Source organism: Pleurodeles waltl, chromosome 1_1, assembly GCF_031143425.1.
Source record: "Pleurodeles waltl isolate 20211129_DDA chromosome 1_1, aPleWal1.hap1.20221129, whole genome shotgun sequence".
Classification (NCBI taxonomy): Eukaryota; Metazoa; Chordata; class Amphibia; order Caudata; family Salamandridae; genus Pleurodeles; species Pleurodeles waltl.
The window spans coordinates 488,074,845-488,092,848 of record NC_090436.1 but is presented as its reverse complement, the minus strand read 5'-3'; the positions used below and the strand labels follow the sequence as shown (position 1 = coordinate 488,092,848).

At 43.0% G+C, this 18,004-nt stretch overlaps 1 long non-coding RNA gene across 1 annotated transcript in view; it reads left to right on the top strand.

Annotated features, from left to right (window-relative positions):
- LOC138285235 (uncharacterized) overlaps positions 1–17,209 on the top strand; it is a 41,119-nt gene extending 23,910 nt beyond the window's left edge. Inside the window, exon 3 of the long non-coding RNA XR_011201546.1 lies at positions 17,121–17,209. This is a non-coding gene — a long non-coding RNA (uncharacterized lncRNA). The remainder of the gene's footprint in view (positions 1–17,120) is intronic.
- The last annotated feature ends 795 nt before the right edge of the window (positions 17,210–18,004 follow it).

Genomic DNA, 18,004 nt, shown 5'->3' with positions numbered 1-18,004 from the left:
GGTGGTTTGTCTCTCGGGTTCATCAGTGCCAGAAACCGTACCTAGAGCAAATCTCACTAGATTGGATCAATCCCCAACATGTAACTGCTGTCACATGGTCCGCAGGAGCAAACCACAAGCACGTCGCTACCCAAGTTAAATGTTTATGGTGTGTGCCAGGGCTCCAATAAAACACTATTTCTATATCCTGTCTTTTTCCTTTCTCTGGGTTGGTGTCTGTTCTGTCCCGCACTTTGTGACAAGGCACATAAAAGAGTAAATTAAGGAGGGAGGAGTCTTAATAATGAAATAATCTGCCACCAAACCATCTGTCTTGCACCGAGAAAAACAAGGTGGTGTGGGGCTTCAAAGCTTGATTGTGTGGTTGGTCGGGAAGGCAGCAGAATTTTTTCACATTTAAAATAAATATATACAATTATTTACAATAGTATTTAACATAAAAATATTTTTGCTATATTTTTTGGTGTAAAAAACGTGTTTAACTTTTCCCAAATACATTACCATAAGGAGCTCTCCACCACCAGATAAATATACAAAATAAAAACAATTATAGCACTACTAAATTAATTTTAGATTAAATATGTAACTGATGTAGATGTGCCACATTTAATTAAAATAATTCTTCGTAAGTTTAATTATAAAAAAAAATCCCAACTAAAGTTAAAAAAAAAGTCATATATTAATAATTATAAAAAATGATACATACAATTAATTTAATTATATTTAATACAAATAATGTCAACCTTTAATTCAAAAATGGCTATTAAAATATGTTAAAATAAAATAAATATTTTATTGTTATATACGTTAGCATTAAATTGAATGTATTTATATTGTAACTATATTAAATAATTGAATTTATTTTCTATGGGGTTTCATTAGGGTCGAGCCTGCGTTGCATGCGCTCGCGCATGCGTATCGCAGCGAGACGCTTTAGTTATTAGAAAAGGGATCGGAACCCTGTCGACGTCACGTCAGTGTGTTTCATTCGTTCATGGGCTTGCCTAGTAAAATCTGCTTGCTTTCATTAGTGGACGGCATGCACACGTCATGCCTTTTCCGAGGTTAGCCCTCCTGGAGCGCAGCGACCAAGTACAGAAAACATGCGAGGCTCGCTGTTTTCTGTCGGATCTTGGACTACTTTTTATCTATTTTCCTAGCGCGATTTCGCTTGGCAGAAGTCGAGCGCTTTACATAGTTAATTTCACTTTTTCGGTTTATGTACATAAAAGCACTTTTGCCGATAGATGAAAAGTCGGGTTAGGAGTTTACTACGCGATCAGCTCTAACATGAGCAAACGCGAGACCCGTTGCATTGCAAATGAGTGTTTTAAGTTCCTTCCTCTATTAGTTTCCATGAAAGGGAGCTGCAGTATCAGAGGTTGGGAATGTATGGTGCTGGACTTACTCCAGCTCCCAGCTGCAGTACATTTACAACTGTTTTGGATCATTTTTGGCTTTAGTAACGTTGGAAGAGGAGTTTGTAACTAGGCTTACTTTTTTGTGAGTGGGTGCATGCCCCTCCCTCAATCCTTCCCTAATCTTTCCCTAACTCCTCTTTACCCCTCCTGTAATCTCTCCCCTTTAGTATTGCTCCTTTTTCCATCCACTCCCCTGTTTTGAAGATTTCAGTCAAAAAAATATTTTTTTTTATCACAAAAGTATTGAAAGTTACTGAATCTGGAGCCACGCGTGTTTGTCGTACATTGACTACACTTTGGCAAACATTAGATGGTCACTTTTTAGTTGCCGATTGTTGTATTCAACTGTTAAACTGATAGTACAGAAGTGAAGACTTTACCTAGACAGTGTAAAAATGTTGTCAACCCTGCTTATAACTTGGTCCTCAATGGCTGCATAATTCCTACTACTGCAGAGGTGTTAGACAGAAAAATATAATGGCCCTAATTTAGAGGTGGGCCATAATCGGAGATGTGTCCAAATTGACGGTTATCTGGTCCGCACACCTCATACATCCACTTATTCATTTAGAGGTTAGTTATGGGACTTTTTCTGACATCGGAGGGCCCCGCACGGAAAAGAAAACTCTTCTCACGGACAACCGCCAGCAAACATAACTATCTTATGTGTGCATTCTATGTCTGCTGGGCTTTTTCCTGTCCACAACCACCATGTACACCATAACAGTATAACACAGAAAAAATAGAAAAATGTCCCAGACACACTGGGCAAAATACTCTCGTGGGCCAGGGAGACTGTTGCTCTATTTTGTAAAGAAAAACTAACCACTTTGCTAGTGTTTCGTCAGAAAAGTTTACAAAATGCAGACCGTACCACCGTGACCTAGAAAAATTGCTGTCAATATTTATTTTGCTAAAGTGCCTCCCGCCCTGAATGGAAGAGCAGCTTAGGTAAACAATAAAAAAAAATACCAACCAATTTAGAGGGACATCTAAATATGCGTCAGCCACACAGACTAGCAGAGACAGAGCATCTGTCCCCAGGACTTTAAGTGGGCCAGGTCCTGCCAGGTCTGCGCACTGACAGTAATTAAAGGGTGACTGGAACGGGTTCTTCTTGGGCGCTCTATGTAGTCCCTTAATTTTCTGAGCAGAAAGAAAGAATTATGGGCCATATGTACGAACACATTTTCCCATTAACACAGAATGGGAAAAACCCTTTGCTACATCTGGCCCTATATTCTGTCAGATCAGCAACGCTAGGTCTGATGGTGAGATGAGTAATGAAAATCAATATAATTTTGGTTTATATTGCTTCTCTTCCCACACCCAGAAGATGGACTGTGACCCAGCGTCAAAAGAAAAGAGCATTTTTTTTCAGCTTTGTGGTCATCTGCTGGCCTGTGACCTGGTGTCCTTGCACCTTCCAGTGTTTCAGGCAACATGCGATTTTAACAAATTGTGAAGCACAAAATTCCAAATATAATTAATTTATGTACGTCCTTAATTAGGTGGGCCACACCACTTGTAACGACTCCTAGCCACCCTCCTTTGTCTAGGCCTCTTTTAGAGATACCCCGCAGTTTATTATCTCCCTTAAAGTCCTGATCACCGCCCACCCACCCACCTATACCAAGAGTACCTAAATAAGGCCAAATGTGTGCACTTTGCACATCATAAGTCCGTCTTTCTACTCTAGTGTCTCTATAACTCTATGTATCAAAATGGGCGACTAATAAGGTGCATCTGAGTTCCCAACAAAATAGTCACAATAACCAACAAAGTCCAATAAAAACTCATGATCCAAACTGGAGCAGGGGTCCCAGTGAAGTACCCGAGAGCAAATTCACCAAATCTTTAATCTATTTCAAGAGGCGACAGAGGCTCCAGGGAAACAAATAATCAGTGTCCAGTGAGACAGTTCAGGATGAGGCCCAGCTGGTCTCAAATACTTAGTTTTTGAAGTGAGACTGAGATGCTAGGGTGGGCTAGCACCCGCCAAAACACCCCAAAGGATTACTCAAAGGGGCATGCAACTTGAAGCAGGTTGGCCACCATCAACATTTTCAGTTAGCACGGCACCAACAGGCCTGTAGGCCCTGACTAGACCCACAGGCTTAGCTAGTTCCTTCTGGGAACTGCAATATATTGTCTGAGCGCTACCACAATTTTAATATATATATTCGTAACTATAAGAGCAAGAGAGAAAGATTGAATGGTTCTGGAATCATGATAACAGAACCCACCCAATGGGTCACAATACCAACACCTGGGAGAAAATGATTTGGTGCTCTGGGACTGAATATGGAGTATGGCGCAGACTCACCATAGATGGGCACCTGGAAGGTATGATCTATGCAACCCTTCAATCTCTGATGACTATCAATTGTTAATGATAATCCTGCCCAGCTTGACTATGAGTTGCTCTTGTTGTCTGGCCAGCTTATGCCTTTATTGAATCCCCCAATGGAGAACTACAATCCGCTGGAACTTGTGCAGGTCTTATTCTCAGTTGGGGGCTTCTCTCTCACCTCTAGGCAGTATAGCTTCTACTTCACCCAGCTAGGTAACAGAAGTAATGTTCATTTGGATTTCAGAGCGCTTTCCTAGCTCTTAGAGAAAACTGTCACCAACAGGATACAGTCCCAAGCAACTACCCAAAACCTCAGTTTTTCGCTGCATCATCTAGATGAACTACTGTTTCTCTAACATAAGAGTGTCACGTAGGCTCTCATTATTCTAATGAGACTACTGGAGTTTGAGCGGCAGAATCGCCAGCGGTGTGGGAGACTGAGTCTAACTCACTGCTGGTGACACCTGTCGCTCCAATCCAGGTTTTGCTCCGGCTAACTAGCAGTGCCTCATCTCTACCAAAGAACAGTGATGATTGGGCAGCCGAGTGCATGACATACTAGACTTCTCAGGGAAGTCGTGGTTACTCAGGTCGCATCCGGTTCTCTCATTTACAATTCAGTTTCATATATAAATGACAGTCAGAGGCAGTATATGTTTCAATAATGAGTTTAAAACGACTGCATCTTAGATAGCAAAGTGTGAGCTGCAATAACCACGACAACACAACATGACAGTATTAAAACTGTAATGACAAGAGTGAAGCATAAAAACAACGCTATCATATTGTCACTATGATCGATGGACTATTTCCTAATTTGAGCACAGCATGTGAAGCTCTAATTCTGCCTTTCAGGTTCCCCTGGGAAGACATCAACCCCCATACCTGAGCAAAGGCCTGTGGTCTGCATTAGCATCTGTAGCGAAGCCTTCAGCAATCAGCATACAGTCGTGGTTCCTGGGCTGGAATCTCCCTCTAACGTATAAGGGACAAGGAAGTGTTTATATAATAACACAGCTGATATTCTGAGAAAATGTCCCTAAGTAAGGATGTGTATTTTCTGCGAATGTTGGAGACTAAACTTCTACCACGTTCACCGGCAATGTACCATGCTGTAGCCTTGGAAGAAGCACAGAGTGATCAAGAATGTCTTTTTTGAGAACAGAGTGCTAGCCTAGGCAAAATCAGTTAGATAGATGAAAATAAAACAAGACCGTAAAACTGGTTATTGTAATAATAATAAGATGAAGCTGAATAAAATATATCTAGGTTAAAGTGCACAGCGGCCAAGTGTGTTAAAATAACATGCATGGAGCTATAACTAAAATGGCTACACAACAAGAGGACTGGTATGTTTCTAATTTGTGGGCACTGGTGGAAAGGAAAAGCAAGCAAAAGTGCAGTTTTTCTCTAAATTTCAAAATATTCAGTCATGAGGCACAAAGCCAGTCAACAAGCCCGTATTTATGTAAAAAAATAATTGGGTCTTTCTCCTTAGTGGTGTTATATTTTCAAACAGTTATTATGTAAAATGTCAAAAACTGAGAGCAATCTTAAGCATTACAGTGGGACTTCAGAATATTTACTTTAAACAACTGATATTCAGTTTCCAAAGTTTGACAATAAATATATTCCATGATAAGCACTGCGAGTGAGACAGTGACACCTTTCATCGAGGACTAAGAGTACCACAATGCCTTGCTGCCATGCAAACCAGTAGGGAGCTGAGAGCAATACGAAGCGGTGCCACAACCTGGACTGTCACGCCCGTCAAAGTCTGAAGGAGGTTGGGCTGCCCCTCTCGTTTTTTTACACTTTGTCTGTAGGGTTGTGTCATTACATCTGGCAACACCATGTAAAGTGCCCGAGGAGGGGCAGTGCAGGGATCTCCCCTCAGGCATAGTTCTGCTGGTTCACCCTGACGTCTGCATCAGAGAGTTAATAAAAGCTAAGCCCACCTGCGGGTGTAGTTCAGTGAAGTCCATGAGTAATTCTAAACATGGTGCCTGTGTGCCTTCCTTGATGCACGTCTCCCCAACATTGCTTTGGCCACAAGGATGCTGCACAACCCTTCATGTGCGCCACTGCTCCAACTTCGTACTTGGCAAAGTGGAAAACTCTTGGGCGTGTCCATGCCACGAGCAACCCGCCTGCAGGCTTTCATTTGCAGAAGCGGCTGCAACTCCACAAAAGCATCCAACACTCACCTGAGCTGCTGCCGCATGCTGCAGGCCCAACCTGGTACTATCTGCCTCACAGTGATCCAACAAGGCCAAAGCTCCAGCTACTGATCCTCTTGCCTGCGCTGCTAGAGCCCTGCTTACTGCACATCAGACGCATCGCAGCCCCCACACCGGTACTCATCAGGCCGGGCAACTCCATCTATTGCTGCCTCCCTCCACATGGCTTGATTACCTCCAGCTTCATAAAAACCAACTACAGCATACTGGGACTAAACAGCATGTAAGCCAGATCCCGCACCATGGACAATTATTTGCTGCTTCCACCAATCTGCCACCAGACTCGCTCTCAAGCCATCGTGCATTCCCTGCCAAAAGACAGCAAATTATACAGTCAGAGAGCTTGTCTGCCCCACTCAAACTGTGCAACTGACACCCCCTGCTCCCCTAGCAGCCTAATCGCCTCTACTTCCAGACACCCACGTGAGGACACAGGCATACCCATGACTGATCTAGCCCACTATGTTGTCCATCGTGGCCCTTGAACCTTTCACCATCACGAGCCCCCCTCCCATTCAAGCTATTCGCTGGAAGGTGTGGGATGGACACCTTGAGACCTACTTTGAGGCTGTGAACATTGCTGATGACAGACACCGGCCCCTCCGCCTTCACCTAGGTGGGACAGATATACACGAGATCTCTAAAGTCATTGTTGAAGCAGGGCTGCTGCACACATACATGACACTCAAGAATGTAATCACAGTGCATTTTGACCTGTACGCTAACCCCAACTATGAACAGTTCCTCCTTCGCCAAGCACGACAACAAATTGATGAATCCGTAGATGTGTTCTACAGTTACCTGAAAGAACTAGCAAGCACATGCACACTGCCCAAAACAAATGATGATATTTTGAGCACAATTCATATGGGGTGTGCATCCTTGAAACTACGCGAGCGCATCCTGCAAGAGGTGAACATGTCCATGAGGGACATCCTAAATTTAGGGAAGTCCAAAGAACTCTCTAAGGCACGGGTGGCCCACAGGGACCCAGCCCATCTGTCCCCCATCAAGTAGGAACCTGTTGTGCGATACGCAGAGAAACTTACAAGTTGAGACCTCCCCAAACAAAACTTACAGGCCAACCATGCAGATGGTATGGTTGCTCATACCCCCACTAAGGTGACTGGCCCACACAAGGAAAGACCTGCAGCTCATGTGGCAAGCTGAATCATTTCTCAAAAGTCTGCCACTCCAGCTCAAGACCACTATCGTTGCAACTGAAGGCAAAGATCAGTGCACTAGAATCTCACCCTTCCACGGTCGCCAATAGCGACATGGACGATGCTGAGCAAGAAATAGTCCAATTCACATGGTCAACTGACCCATGCCACACCACACACCAATCAACAACTGCATGCCGGGTGGGCATCCAGGGCTACCAGTCTCAACCCTCATCGACACTAGGGCTTCCATAAACATCATGCACGCTGAGGTGCACAATCATTTACCTAGCCACCCCATATCTAAGCACAACCGAAGTGAAAGTAAATGCTTTCAGCATCCACACACCTCTGCGTCTGGAATAAGTGTCCCAAGATGAAATTTTTCAAGACCTCACCAGCACCAGAGCAAAAGTCTATGTGTCTCAAGATAGAGATTGCTTCCTCCTAAGCTGCCGGACTGCTCATGAACTTAACCTGGTACAATCTGACTTAAGCATACATGTCATCGACCTAGAAAGGCTGCTTCTAGAGTTCTCACCTCTCTTTGATGGCATTGGATGTCTAGAAAGTAAAGTTGTCTAGCTGAATGTCGACAAATCAGTCATCCCTGTGGCACTATGACATTGCTGTATAGCCTTCCACCTTCACAGGTGGTTTTCCAAGATGGATCTCTGATCTGGCTATCACCAGATACCACTGCATCCCGACTATCGGCCCATAACCACTTTTTCGACACATTTCGACCTTTGGTGGTACACCCAGCTAAACTTTGGTATATCTAGTGCAGCTGAAGTTTATCACCATATGATAAAATAGGTCTTTTGTGGTCTCTCTAGAGTGCTGAATGTGAGTGATGATATTTTGGCACATGCCCTGACTCAAGAGCCCTTTCACTTGCCTTCAAGCAGTATTCATTAGGCTGAAGTAACACAGTTTGATGCTCCACTGGTAGAAATCTGAGTTTTCGAGGAACAACATCAGCTTCTTTGATTACCGACTCTAAGCAAAGGATTGGTTGTGACCCGAAAGCACCAGCCCTGTCATCAGTATCAGGGGTCCATAGCTTCTTGGGCATGTTAACATACTGCAGAAGATTCATGAACAACTTGTCAGACATCACAGGTCCCCTCTGGGATCTCATCAAAGCCACCAGCCCCTAGGTGTGGGGGGAGGAACAAGAACAGGCATTCACAAACTCCAACGTTGCACTATTGGCAGACATGACCCTGGTCTACTTCGATCTTCGTAAAGACTCTTAGTTGGTGATAGATGCCAGCCCCACTGGGCTAGGAGCAGTACTGACACAATGTCAAGATTGTGGGGAGTGGGCACCAGTTGCATATGCGAGCAGGATGCTCACTCCAACACAGCAACGATACTCACAAATACAATGTGAAGCCATTGCCATTCATTGGGGATGCTGGCATTTCTACATATACCTATACGGACACCCCATTACCATTCTTATAGATAACAAGCCGTTAATTCCACTGCTCCCTGGATCCTCATCAAAACCATCCCCAAGGATTGAAAACTGGATCTTGCAACTGCAGGAATTCATCTTCACAGTTCAATATTGGCCAGGTGCCCAGAATCCTGCTGACTTTTTGTCTCATCACGCTCACTTGGCCACCCCCCCTGAAGCAGTTGAAGCCCTAGATACAGAAAAATACGTTCATCTGGCGGTCGACAAGTCCAAACTAATTCCCATGTCCCTCTCCAAAGTGATTGAAGCTACCAAGGATAACAAATGCCTGCAAATAGTGACCTCTTGACTCCTTATCCATGTACCAAACAGAAGAGGCCAAGGCAACTCTCCAATCATTATACAATGTTCAACAAGAAGTCTCCGTAACAGAAGAAGGCTGCCTCCTGTGAGCACCACGTCTCGTCCTCCCTGATAGTTTGAGGCAACGCACTATTCTCGTAGCACACAGCACCCATCAAGGCATAGTGAAATCAAAAAACAGACTGAGAAGCAAAGTTTGCGGCCTCGACCAAAGAGTGGAAGAAGTGGTCAGAAGTTGACCTGCCTGCCAAGCAACTGAACAGCCAGATTCGCCAGCACTTGTCATCACTGAAGAAGGCCCTACAGCTCCATGGCAGTCAGTTAGCACAGATTTCGGGAGTCTCCTAAACTGCTACCACATGCTCATCAGAGTGGATGATTTCTCTCAATACCCTGAAGTAGGAATTGTGTCAAACACCTCAGCATTGGAGGTCATACCGAAAGTTGAAAAAATGATGGCTACCCATGGATTGATTGTTCAGCGAGATCTGCACTGACAACTGTCTTCCCTTCAGTAGCCACGAGTGGGCTAAGTATTTGCGATCTTGCAACACAAAACATTGCCGCATAACACCTTGCTGGCCGCAAGCAAACGGGGAGGAGAACATTTTGTAAGAACACTGACCAAAGTCATCTGCATTGCTGATGCTGAGGCTAAGAACATTAAGAGTGCCATTTATAAGTTACTGCAGGAATGCCAACTGACATCCCACTCCACCACAAGAGTTGCCCCAAGCCAGCTGTGTTTCAGACGATCTATAACAGACTTCATTCCCCTTCATCCCAGGTAGGCTGATCAGCCAACTCTCCTAAACCACTCAGAAAACCAGGACAGCTTGCAACAACAAATATGCCCCCTGATGACGACACACTAAGTAACACAACTGTTGTGTTGGAGAGAAAGTCGTGGTCAAGGACTGCCATCCAGGATGAATAGTCAATGCACCCTTTGGAGAGGCCCCTTGGACAATTGTTGGAACTAAAGGCACCATGACCATGGCCTAAAGAGGGCCAAGACTGTCACCCGGAAAATCTCTCTGTTCAACAAAGCACCCTGGTTACCAGAGAATGGTCCGGGGATGGAAATGAGGAAGTGGGAGTGCCCCTGAACAGATCGCAGAGACCCGAGGAAAGAAGAGATGGAGTCACAGAGAACATCTCAAGGCCCGAAAAGTCACCTATCGCTCAACCTGAAGAATCTCAGCCCTTCACAGCACCACTTTCCAGAGAACAGACTGGTGCAGCAGTCAATATGCCAACCACATATGAGGACACCCAAGAATCCATCCCGAGAAGTGGCGGTGGGCACTATCAGCTGAGATCAAACCTTAGATCCTCCAAGCATTTTGATGACTTTCTAACCGACTGAGATGTTGCAGGCTGAATGTTTGGCCCAAACTCCTGCATGCCACAATGGCCAGTGGTGGTTTTGCTGAGTCTCTGTGTGTATTTTGTTGTTACTTTTGTTTTCAATTTTATAGTTAGGGAGGAATGTCGCACTGGGTCACTACATCTGGCAACACCGTGTAAAGTGCCCGAGGAGGGGAAATGCAAGAGGCTCCCCTGAGGGAGTAGTTGTGTTGGCTCACTCTGACACCTATGTCAGAAAATTAATTGAAGTTAAGCCCGGGGGCGGCTGCGTCTCAGTGAAGTCCATGAGTTACCCTAAACATTGTGTTTGTGCGCTACTTGCTGTGTATCGCTCCAACCCTGCACCGTCCTTTGATCACTATATCACAGGTAGGCAAGTTCACTCCTTACTTTTTGAATTCTATTCTACATCATGGAGAAAATAAATGTTACTGCATCCAAAGGAGACCATGTTCCTTCGCCCTCTTCTCTCGTTGCTACAGTAATATATACTATAACTAGTAAACGAGTATAGTCAAGGAGAGAATTGATGCAACCCAAAGGGTTACTCAGGTCTTAAACCTGGAAATCACTACCCGGGAAGGTCAAAACACAGTGGGGTGCCCAAGAGGAAGGAGATTTATTACCCTTTTGCCGGCAGCGAAAGCCAAGCAACTCAAAGTAAATCCTCATGTTGTTGCTCCTTCCTTGTTTAAAGGCATCAAGACAATTGAGGGTGAAGCATCTAACCCAAATTCGCCCCCCTCAAAAAGAACAAGCATTGACGAAGCCAATAGGTTTTACCTATGCAAAATCTATTGGGTGTGTGAATGTCATTTTACTTTCCAAGGCTGATACCCCTGTTGCACATTTGCTGCAGGGCGATTTGCAGGAGTACACAACCGAAAATTTAAGTCAGCCGACTGATGTCATTCATGATGATGAAATCTTTCTAACAAACACGGACGGGGAGATTATGTGACATAACTGTGAGAGCAGCTGACTTCAAAGTTGGGGAACAGGGTTTGACTCTCAGCAGGAGGCTCAACATTCTGTGATTCTGGATAAATCAAAAGCACAAGCTGACATCAGGAAGCACTGCAGCATGCGCGCAATGATGTATGATTTAGAGAACAAGCGTCTAACCTATGTTTATTGCAGAGGACATAAAATGCACACATGTGCCTACAGTTGCTGACCACCGACCTGGACACCCTTGGACTCAGATCTGCTGTAACTGTTGCGCGTATAGAGAAAGCCCCAGTGGGCTCTGTTCCACAGCCTGTGTTGTTCTGCCAGAGTAGCGCCTTCTGCTGCTGAGCTGAAAGCCAGGGATTCTTGAAGATCGAATATGAAAACTTCTCTAACGAAAACCATTAAGACAACTCTAACTTGTATTATCAGTATCCCTCAGTCGAGTCATTAATGGCCAACAGTGTAAGGCCTGGTAGTAAGAAAGTGAATAATACAGCTCAGGTGGTTAATGCACCCTCATGCCATAAAGGAGTACTATCGAGCTGGGAAATATTAACACCGCTAATCCATAGTGCCACAAACAGCATCCTCACCATCCATTGCTGTTTTATGGATATTATATTACACAAGCTGCATTTATATAGCACTTACTACCCCATACAGCATGCTGAACTTTTATGCTAACACAAAGAGTCTTTAACTCTGTGCTCTTCGTGCCATGTCATGACTATGACAGTCATGGCAAGGGTTGACTTCTGGTTTGGGAGCATTAAGCCCTTTTTTCAGCCAGGACTTTAACACACAGCTGTGCGTTCACACTTCCAGGGTGCAACACCAGTGATTTGGGTACTCCCTGGTAAACAGAGGAGACCCGAACGTAGAGTGGTGAGTGGCTGGAAGTCCATGAAGTCTGAGGACAAGGGAAAGGCATTATGGACTGGAGGCGCTCCAGCACATACAGGACACCAGAGAAAGGCCCATGCCAGGCATGCTGTATTCCACACACCTAACCCTAAACACAAATTTCCAGGGAGGTTTTCCGTCATATACCACAGTGAGGAAGGGGACCTCTAAACCAAGCAAATCAAACTTTGAGGGCTCGCATGCAGATTAAACCTAATCCCAACTAAGCATTCTGTGCAGGAAGACAATGGAACACATGTACTCATATGGAATGCAGTGAAGAAATTAAAAAAAAGTACTTCAGAAGTCCGCAGACAGTGGAAGGACACTGGTCGCCAGCCAATGGCCACCACCTGGAAATGGTACCTGGTGCAAGTTCCAGGGATCGGACGAGGAAAGAGAGGAAGTGAAACCTGATGATGTGAGAAGCTACTGCTGACCTGTGAGAAGCAAGAAAATGAAAGTGACCAGGAAGCCTAAGAGTGGTAAGTAAGCCCCTTTTAGGTTTTTTTTATGACAAGAGGTTTTCAAAGCACAGTGCTGGCGCTGTGCAGGCAAAACCTAAAAAGGTAGGAACATGGTGTTCTGCTAGGTCCCCAAGCGAGATCTAAGCTGACAATGGAACAAATTGTTCTAGACCCACCAAGCCCCCATGTGAATTTGCTCAATCTCTCACACGATACTGCAACCTTGAAAATAAAGGCATGACACACTACAATACAAGGCCTCCAGGCTGCTTTGCTTAGAAAAAATGAGGACTTATTATTAAGAAATCGTACCGGCATGGAGGACAGACCTAAAGAGGTGGAGGACAAACTCTGTGTGTGCTTAGGGTGCAAATCAAAGACTCTGCACCCTTTGACCTGCACAGTTGGATCAGTCTGCATCACATAGTGGCCCTTCGCAAGAAATACGCACTTCTGGGATGTTGCAGGTTGCGCCTGCACCCCCTAAATACTATGTAATCAGCAAAGTCAGTGGTTCTAAATGCACCAGATGTCGGCCGGCATTCATTGCCCAGGGTAGCCGATGTACATAGTAGCAGTGACAAGTTAGCAATTTGACTCCACCTCTTTCCATCCCTCCGGTTTGCACACCTTATGTTATTATCCTTGAGGATGTGCCTAAGCTGGCTTCGGGTAAAAGTAAAAATTGGTTGGATTTAAAATATAAGGACACACATTGGCTGAATGGGAATGCTTGATGGGATGGAGACCTTACAAATGAAGTACTTGCAGTCAAATGGAATGACTGGTCTGGAATTGTGCCAAAACATTTGAGCGGGACTGCATAGTTATACATTTTAAAAGTCCTATAGTGGTAGGTCAATCTTTAACTGGTCTAACTCACCGCTCTGCTCTTTGAAGAAGTATTCAGGCACACCCTCTGGGCTACTTTTAAAGACCATGATTAACAAGCTTTTCTTCATGCCCAGGCACATCTAATAGACTTATCATGGAGACAGATAACTCTATCCAATTGAATATCGACAATTCAAATCACTTTGCTCCCCTGGATACTTTAGAGGAGACTGACGGAATCTACTCTGTAGAACCTATAGTCCCTAATACTTCTAGTGGTGTGGTAAGGGATCAAAAATTAAGCGAGCCTAGTGCAATCATAGAGGACGTACCAATTACTTCAATCATTGTAGCAGGGTCCAATCAGAGTAGGCCAGAATGGCCTCGTTATAGGGCACTCAAGTTACTAAGAAAGAATATTGCAGTGGCTTGCTCAAAATTGGAAAATGTGGATGGTTATCATTTGGGTCCAATTTTGATTTGTTTTGTTTTCAGGAAACGTGGTTGACACAAAACAATTTATAGGTATAGTGTTTTTGTTTTCAGGTGAGCCCTTCAGTCTCAGGTAGAGCAAAAGGAGTTTGGCAGCTTTTGTCTCATTGTGCCTCTCCAGAATCAAGTTGATACTCTGATCCAGCACCTAATGGTTTCACATATTAAGGGCTGACATTTTGATTATTAATTTTGATAATAAGGCCTTTGATTATAAGTCCGCAGATTCCCAACACTGTTTGATGCACTTTAATTATTTAGGATGGTTATTTTAAGATTCTGCATGCAAATATAGTGTTCATTCACGTATGTGGTTTTACAGATTTTTAAGGGGAGGACCAAAAGCACTTTAGATGCTCTCTGTATGGGAAAGCATTAAACAAACAATTTTATAAGTATAATCTTGCTTTTGTTTGTGCTACTGACTTTGTCTCTCCTCCTACACTTCCCACGTTAAAGGGAAATGGATTTGGCCAATGCAGTACGATTCTGATTTTATATTAACGTCGAGGAAATTTCTCCCATTGCTTAAAACGTTTAAAGTTATTGCATGTTGTACTAGCGGTCCCCTTTCTTTGAACTTGAACCTATATATGGAGCTCTGAACTAATACTCGAGCTACTAGACTTGAGTGAGAGAGAGCTGATCACATTCAATTTACTAAGGAATTGATTATAAATAATAGAGGCATTTTCCATGATTGATTATCTGAGGGGGAGGACCTAAGCTAAGTTCTTAAGGGTTTTCTGCAATTATGTTCCAATATTTTCAATAGACGTTTTGTAAATAAATCTACAAGCAAGGTCCAGGTCTTTAGATGGCTTTATATAGTATATATTCAGCCGTACATAAACAATTAATGACATCGTTAAAATCTCTCCCGAGGAACAGAATGGACATAAGGCTGGCCAGAGCATATTATAAAAATGCCCTAGCGAAGCAAAAAACGAAAGATACACTTGAAAGCATGGGAAAATCTGCAGTCAGGCAGTCTAAAGACAGTAACGGGTTTGGGAGATAGTAAATCACTGATTTTTCTACTTATGTACAGATCCACAGCTTTGTTTGTCTATTCCAGGGGATGAGCGAATACAACAGTTTTCCAATGTCTTTGATGATGGTACAGCCTCCTACATTATTGAGCCCTTTATGGCAATAGAATTGCATATGATCCACAGAGGTGGTCTGGTATTAAGTCAACTGATCAATATTAAAGAAGTTAAGCTGGTGCATATTAACAGCCCTTCAGTGAAAGCTCTGGGGCCAGATGGTGTTCCAATAGATATATTTAAGTCACATCTAGATTTATGGGCACCTTTCATTACCAATGTTTAACGTGCTGTGGTTACTGACAATATGATTGAGTCATGGTTAGAAGTCATTAATGTGGCGATTTTTTTTTTTTTTTAAAGGGGATAAAATGCACCCAAGCTGCTATAGGCTGATTTATTTATCCGACTCAGCTACAAAAGTTTTGGGGACATTACTATTAGCCAGAGTAGAGACCTGGGCTTTAGAAAAGGGTATTCTATCTTAAGTTCAATATGGCTTCCTTCAAGGAATCAGACTGGTCGAGCAGAGTCCAAACCTAATTGCAAATATGTCACGATCAGGAGAGGTGCCATACTTCTGGTATTTATGGACCTCACCTGTGCTTTTGACACTCAAGGAACAATCTCGGGCTATTCTGGAAAATATGGGGGTTGGACCTGATTTAGTAGTTCTACTTAAGTATCTCCATACTGGCACTTTGGCTAAAGAGTAATACAGACCAGATGGCAAATGCTCCCCTTCAATTAATTATACTTGTGGGGTTAGAAATGGATGTATTTTGGAACTGTCCAGTACCAATTCTTATGTATGAGGACGATGCAGTTCTCAGATCGAGAATTTCAAATGAGCTACAACTCCTTTTGGTAAGATTTACCTCCTTTATGCTTGATTTGGACCAACAGTAAGTTTAACTAAATCTTTTATCATGATTAGCGGTCCAAAACAACAAAATCGATGAAGCACAGGATAAGAGGGTATCCTTTGGGTAAGGATGATTTTTTTCAACTATGGTGGGCCTAACTGGAGCCGTACAATGAGGATGCATCTTAACCTGGTTCTATTTTCCTTCAGAGGCATGAAAATAACTTTATAGGCAGGTTCTTGTCAGTCCTGCAGGGAACAGTTGTAATTTTCAAAAGTGTAAAACTGTAATGGGACATAATGAGCATATTGTTGGAATAACACGTCTATTGCTACAGTTTACGATATGGCGAATACCTGAAGCTGGTTGTTCTTGGTTTATGATAGAAGATTGTATGACCATGGAAAACAGTATTGAAACCCTTTGGCTCCATTATGTGACTGTGACATTTTCAAGGCTTGGTTGTTCCTAATAATTGAAAGAAACGGATTCTTTACACTGAATAGCTAAATAACAGTTGAGTTAAAACTGGTTATCTTAATTAGTGCCACACACAGTACAAGTCTAGGGATTTACAGAAGCATACTGTCTGCTCATTTCAGCCTCTGAAAACCACCCAAGGGCCAGAAACACAACTATTGGCTATTGATAGCCCTCAATTCAAGTTTTACTTAACAAGGTTTCACTTAAGCACTGACCACTTTCTTGTGGCTTTCCCGCTCCAAGGCTATTGGTTTTCTAGTTTGCCTCCTTGTCCGTGTGATAATTTGTCTCAAATATCTATTTGTCAGATTGTACTATTTTGCATATTAAATAAATATATGTGATAGCAATTTCTGGTCCCTTTACTACCTGAAGTTAATCTCACACAGTGTAAGATTGAGTTAATTATGTTTCCAGTATCTAGGTTCTTCTAAAGTCTGGTGTGGCTTAAATTTTATTACCAGAGCCTTCATAGTCAGAAAACGATATGAAGTGTTATAATGCCATAACTGTTATATTTTTACTTCTTCTTTTGACTTGACTTTTTGTCATGTATTATATTTTGAAATTATGTATTTATTATAATGTTGAATACTTTTATGGCTTTACCCGAATAAAGTGTATTGAATTGAATTAAGTGAGATACTTCTAGTAGAAAATGGAACCATTGAAACTCCAAAAATTATGGTCAGTGTTGTTGCGTGCTTTTGATTTTATTTTATTTTTTTACAGGAAGACCAGTATATGACTTGGGTTAAGGGAAGATGCCAAAATGCTCAAGGAACAGCCAGGGCCTATATATTGTTCAAGAAATGTCTACATATATGTATTCTCATAATTAACTTTTACTTTATTTCCTATATATTGTTCGAGAAATGTCTACATATATGTATTCTCATTATTAACTTTTACTTTATCACATGAACTTATAAAACATCTCAAAAAATGAAATTATGTTCAATTATAATTCTAAAGGCGCCCTTTGCCGAGTATCTTGATTTTTACAGAAAGTTGCGAAGTGGCTGAGGACTCTTCTGTCCCCTTCCTTTTTTACATTCTCCCCCCTCCCACAAGAGACCCTCTCTCCCCCCGGCACCGCTCATTGATATCCTAATGCTCCGAGCCCCATGTTGAGGGGCAGTGCTTTAAATGGTCAGTATAAATTCGATTCATAAAAGAGACACGTGTGAGTCACAAACACGCTAAAAAACAAAGACAGTTCATAATCCTTTTTAACATATGACCATTGTGCTAAAGAACGGATTCTATGTAAAAGAGAATATGGCATTTGCCTTAAAAACATATTTCATTTTTTTCTAAATAACTTGCCTAAAATCTTAGAAGAATAAACAAGAAGTAGCCAAACCTCTGAAGAAAGCTTGCGTTCTTCATCTAGTGTCATGTGCTTACACAGAACGAATACCCTCTTTGTAGTGTGGAGATTGGGGAAGGGTAGGAGCACAGGGGGGGGGGGGGGGGGGGGGGGCCGGGAAAATATGCACCGTACACCTGTCAACGCTCTGTGCAGGTGGCACTTGTTGAAGAGCGATGCCTTTTCTAGGCCTTGTATGTAATCCCGTGACACAGTAAGCAATACCGTGGCCTCTAGTAATGCA